The following is a 6,328-nucleotide window of genomic DNA, read 5'->3' as shown; positions in this document are numbered from 1 at the left end:
CTAAATTATTATGAGCATGATCATTGAAATAACATATGCATGATGCCAGGGCAAGGCCCGTTGTATGCTGCATGATATTTGTATGGCACTTTGGTCGATTGATCTTGGTTGTTGTTGAGATTGAGAGGTGGAAATTGGACCTTGTTATCATGCCTAATGAGCGGTGTCATTGATTGCAGGCATTTAGTTGCAATGCCTCGCCAATCATCGAGACTCCGCGGCATTCAGGCCGAGGATGATAACCAGGGGCAGGACCCTCCACCTGCTCCTCAGAACTGGCAACAGATTTTAGCAGAGATGGAGGCTAGGTTGAAGAAAACAGAGGATGAGCTTAGTCAGTACAGACAACCAGCTCCTCCACCGGCCACTGTGATACCACCGCCTAGTGTGGTACCGGCTCCGGTTCAACCTGTGACTGGGAACAGGTTGGAACCTCTATATGAAAGATTCAGAAAACAACAACCTCCTACCTTTGAGGGGGGAGCAGACCCACTGCAGGCTGAGCAGTGGATGAGTACAATGTCTGTAATCCTGGACTTCATGAGGGTTGAAGGAAGGGATAGGGTTGATTGTGCCAGTTATATGCTTAGGCATGATGCACGAATATGGTGGGAGGTAGTAGGGCAGCGAAGGGATACTACTATTATGACCTGGGAGGAATTCAAGAGCATTTTCAACGAGAAATACTACAGTGTAGCCGTTCGAGCGGCGAAGGCGGATGAGTTCAACAGTCTGACTCAGGGCAGGTTATCTGTCACTGAGTACGCCTTGGTATTTGATAGATTGGCGAAGTTTGCGCCAGAGCTTGTGCCGACTGATATGGCCAGAAGGGACAGATTTGTACGGGGATTAGGTGCAATGATCGCCCGTGACGTGAGTATTACAATGGCTCCAGAGACTACCTATGCGCAAGTGGTAGACAAGGCCCTCACTGCTGAGAGGGCTGAGGATCAGATCTGGAAGGATAACGCTGCTAGGCGTGATACCAGGAGGGTAATGCCTTCTTCTTCTGGGCCTAGTCGGGGCAGCGGCCCCAGTGAGGAGAAGAGGAGAGTACCAGACTCATTTACTCCCTATGGTTCTGACAGGAGGGTTCGCGGTTCCGTGGGTGGCCGCCAGGGCGGTAATGACAACTGGAGGAGTTATCCATGGTGTCCTCGATGCAGGCGACGGCATCAGGGCGAGTGCCGGTCCGCCTCTGGAGCGGGTGCCGGCATCAGGGCATGTTTTGTTTGTGGAAGCACCAGCCACTTGAAGAAAGATTTCCCGCAGGCTAAGAAGGAGGAGCCTAGGCAGGGTGACAGCCTCGCGCCTGCTAGGGTCTTCACCTTGACTCAGACTGAGGCAGAGGCCAGCCCATTAGTGGTCACAGGTCAGATTTTTAGCGCTGGATCCTTGTTTACTGCATTGATTGATTCTGGTGCTACGCACTCATTTGTTTCTGCTAGAGTGATTGATCAGCTGTGTAGACCTAGTATTTTGTATGCTAGGGGTTTTCAGACTGTATTGCTAACAGGAGAGCTGGTAGTCTCTAGGAGGTGGGTTAGAGCCTTACCAGTAGTGGTAGACGGTAGAGAATTGTTTGTTGACCTGATTGAACTAGATATGGACGATTTTGACATAATACTAGGGATGGATTGGTTGACGCGGTATGGAGCAACAATTGATTGTAGGCGACGAATGGTGACCTTTGAACCGGAGGGCGAGGCACCCTTTGTGTTCGTGGGAACGGTGGATGGACCGCGGGTACCTGTGATCTCGGCACTAAAGGCTAGAGACCTGATGCAAGAGGGTTGCATAGGATTCCTAGCAAGTATAGTGGATTCCTCTAAGGTGGCGGCAGTGGGACCGAATGAAACTAGAGTCGTCTGTGAGTTTCCAGACTTGTTTCCAGCAGATCTGCCGGGGTTGCCGCCACAGCGGGAGATCGAGTTCGTCATAGAGTTGGCTCCGGGAGCAGAGCCAATATCCAAAGCACCTTACAGAATGGCTCCAGCAGAATTAAAGGAATTGAAGATTCAGCTGCAGGAACTACTTGATTTGGGGTTCGTCAGACCAAGTTTCTCGCCGTGGGGTGCACCAGTTTTATTTGTTAAGAAAAAGGATGGATCGCTCAGGATGTGCATCGATTACAGGGAGTTGAATAAGTTGACCATCAAGAACAAGTATCCATTGCCTAGGATCGACGATTTATTTGATCAGCTTCAAGGGAGTACAGTGTTTTCGAAGATTGATCTCCGATCAGGCTACTACCAGTTGAGGATCAGAGAAGAGGACATACCAAAGACTGCATTTCGGACTCGGTATGGGCATTATGAATTTCTGGTTATGTCCTTTGGATTAACCAATGCCCCAGCGGCATTTATGGATTTGATGAACAGAATTTTTAAGGATTACTTGGATAAGTTTGTGATTGTGTTTATTGATGATATCCTAGTATACTCCCAGACAGATACAGAGCATGAGCATCATCTGCGTCTAGTGTTGCAGCAGTTAAGAGGGCATAAGCTATATGCCAAGTTTAGTAAGTGCGAGTTCTGGTTATCGCAAGTTTCATTTTTGGGCCATATTATCAGTAAGGATGGGTTACTGGTCGACCCAAGTAAGACGGAAGCAGTGAGGGATTGGCCTAGACCCAGCAATGTTCCTGAAGTTAGAAGTTTCCTTGGACTAGCAGGTTACTACCGGCGGTTTGTAGAGGGGTTCTCCAGAATTGCTACTCCGTTGACAGAATTGACAAGGAAGAAGACCAAGTTTGTGTGGACAGATCGATGCGAGAATAGCTTCAAAGAGCTGAAGCGGCGGTTGATTACTGCACCAGTGCTGAGCTTGCCAACAGATAATGAGAAGTTTGTGGTCTACTGTGACGCTTCCAGACAGGGTCTGGGATGCGTGTTGATGCAGGCTGGGAAAGTGATAGCATACGCATCAAGGCAATTAAAGGAGTACGAGCAGAGGTATCCCACGCATGACCTGGAATTAGCTGCAGTGGTATTCGCACTTAAGGTTTGGAGACACTATCTGTATGGAGAGAGGTGCGAGAAATACACTGATCACAAGAGTCTAAAGTATTTCTTTACCCAGAAGGACTTGAATATGCGCCAGAGGCGGTGGCTAGAGCTGGTAAAGGATTACGATTGTGATATCCTATACCATCCTGGGAAGGCTAATGTGGTGGCTGATGCATTGAGCCGAAGGGGCCCAGGACAGTTGTATAGTTCGAGGCAGATATCTGACAGACTAGCAGGAGAGATGACCAGAGCAGGTATAGAGCTAGTGGTTGGGAGGTTAGCCAACATTACTCTTCAGTCAACACTCCTCGAGAGGATTAAGGAAGCACAGGGAAAGGACCCCCAGTTAGTTGAGCGTAGAGAGAACGTCCTATCGGGAGCAGCTAAGGACTTCTCTATTTCTGAGATGGGTTTGTTGAAGTACAAAGGACGGATTTGTGTTCCGATTGATCCAGACATTCGGCGAGAGATTTTGGACGAGTCTCATACCACTCCCTACTCTTTGCACCCAGGTTCTACGAAGATGTACCATGACCTGAAGGTTTTGTATTGGTGGTCAGGCATGAAGAGGGACGTGGTGGACTATGTGGCTAGATGCCTAACCTGTCAGCAGATTAAGGCGGAACACCAGAGGCCAGCAGGATTATTACAGCCTCTTGGGATTCCCGAGTGGAAATGGGAAGATATTGCCATGGACTTTGTGGTAGGATTGCCAAAGACCGTGGGTCAGCATGACTCGGTATGGGTGATTGTGGACAGGTATACGAAGTCCGCCCACTTCTTACCTGTGAAGACGACTTATACTGTGGAGCAGTATGCAGAGCTTTATGTTAAGGAGATTGTTCGACTTCATGGGGCTCCGAGGTCGATAGTATCCGACAGAGACCCCACTTTCACTTCCAAGTTTTGGAAGAGCCTGCAGAAGGCTATGGGCACGCAGCTTCGGTTTAGTACCGCTTATCATCCTCTGACGGATGGATAGTCTGAGAGGAAAATTCAGATACTGGAGGACATGTTACGAGCTTGTGTGTTGGATTTTGAGGGATCTTGGATTAGGTATCTCCCTCTGATCGAGTTCTCGTACAATAACAGTTATCAGGCGACTATCGGAGTGGCTCCGTATGAGATGATGTATGGAAGAAAGTGCAGATCGCCGATTCACTGGGAGGAGGCAGGTGAGAGAAGGTATTTAGGTCCTGAGATGGTTCAGAGGACCAATGAGGCACTTGAGAAGATTAGAGCTCGTATGCTCGCCTCCCAGAGTCGCCAGAAGAGTTATTCAGATCAGAAACGCAGAAGCGTTGAATTCCAGGTTGGGGATCATGTTTTCCTCAGGGTTTCACCCCTGAGAGGAGTAAAGCGATTTGGCGTTCGGGGCAAGCTGAGTCCCAAGTTTGTTGGTCCATTTGAGGTTCTAGAACGAATTGGGGAGGTGGCTTATAGGTTAGCAATGCCTCCAGCTCTATCAGGGGTTCATGATGTGTTTCATGTATCCATGCTCCGGAAGTATGTTTCGGACACTACTCATGTGTTGAGCTATGAGAACTTGGAGTTGGATCGGGACTTATCATACGAAGAAAAGCCTGTTCAGATCCTTGATAGGAAGGACAAGGTCTTGAGGAGCAAGACCATCCCCTTGGTTAAAGTATTGTGGAGAAACAGCAAGGTCGAAGAGGCGACATGGGAACTGGAATCAGATATGCGGGAGCAGTATCCCGAGTTGTTCAGGTATATTTCGAGGACGAAATTCTCATGAGGAGGGGATAGTTGTAACGACCCAAATTCAGTGATTAGGCTTAAGGGCTTGGGGAAGTGTGCCTGGAGGGCATGATGGGATTTTGTGTGTGACTTTATTAAGTTTAATGCATCATTATGATTTATTGCACGTTATATGACTATTGGATTATTTGAGATGCATGACTATGTGAATCAGTATGCATGTAGAACTGATTGTCTTAAAATGAGCATGATTGTAACTTGGCCATGTTAGGGCATAACTGTGATAATTATACTATGTGAATTGTGCCATGTGAGTGTGATGTTTTACCAGGATGCACGCATCGGGACGGTCCTAGAGAGCCAGTTAGTCTAAAAGTCACAACGGGTTGTTGTACCCGGCTCGGGAGGAGCCCAGGGGTACTTCGGGAATCTTATAAGTTGAGTTTAGAAAGAGTGATTAGTATTGGTAATTTGGTAACCATTTGTAACTGTTGTGAGTAACAAGTTTTAAGATAGGAAGTGGTAGAATTGAAATGAAAGTGTTAAGACTTAAGTACCCTTGAAGGTTTAGCTTAGAAGGATTAGTAAGGAGGGGTAATTTGGTCTTTTGGCAAGGCAAATAGACATTATGCAGCTGGGATTTAGGGGGTACGGTTTGGGCATTTGGGTCACTTGTGGCTTTGATAAATTAGAAGAGAAGGAAAAGAAGAGGAGAGAAAGACTAGGGCAAAGAAGAAGAAAGAAGAAGAGGTGTAGAAAGGGGCTGAAGTGGGAAGCTTAGAAGGAGATCAAGGGAACTTTTAGGGTGGATTCTACTCTTGAGGTAAGGATCTTATGCTTATTTAAGTTTGTTTTCTGTGTTGGTTGAGGAATTTAATGCTTGAGTTAAGATTTTCATGGGTTTTGATTTGGGTTGTTGAATTTGAAATCAAAGGAGTGGATCTTGTGTGTATTGATGTTTTGGATTTGATTCTAGTGTTTATGGGGTGTTAGATTGTTCATATGAGGTTTGGATTTGAGTTTTGGGGTTTAGGTTTTGGTTTGGGATGATTTGGGGAGGTTAAAGCTCGGGGAAAATTGCAGGAAAAACCCAGAATTCTGGGTCTGCGAAGGCGTGCCGCGGCAGGGTTTTTGTGTGCCGCGGCAAGGGAGCTTCTGTCTGATGGGTGCCGCGGCACAAGGCAATTTTCAGGGTAGCTCTTTTTGGCAATTTTAGGTCTTAGCTCCGGGGGTTCGTGGGATGCCTCCGGGGTGTTGTTTTAAGGTTTTAGAGGTCCCGAGAGTGCGGGATTGGTCCCGGGAAGTGGTTTTGGGTTTGGTTAGTATTAAAAGTGTTTTATGTGTGTTGTGACTAGGATTTCGGAGAGGCTCGTGCTAAAGGACCGTGCTCGTGACCGTGGTACTTTGGAAAGCACGGGATACAGGTAAGAAAACCGTAACACCCGAGTTTAGGGCATGGCCCCACTGTGTGATTGTAGGGCGTGGCCCCGGATTGTATTACGTGCAAATGCTTAACTTTAAATGAACCGTGATGTGTGTGAATGTTTATTTTGAATGTACTATATGTGTGATTATGATGAAACGAGCGGCAGAGGCCG

Source organism: Humulus lupulus, chromosome X (genome assembly GCF_963169125.1).
Source record: "Humulus lupulus chromosome X, drHumLupu1.1, whole genome shotgun sequence".
NCBI lineage: Eukaryota > Viridiplantae > Streptophyta > Magnoliopsida > Rosales > Cannabaceae > Humulus > Humulus lupulus.
This window is presented reverse-complemented; position numbering follows the sequence as displayed.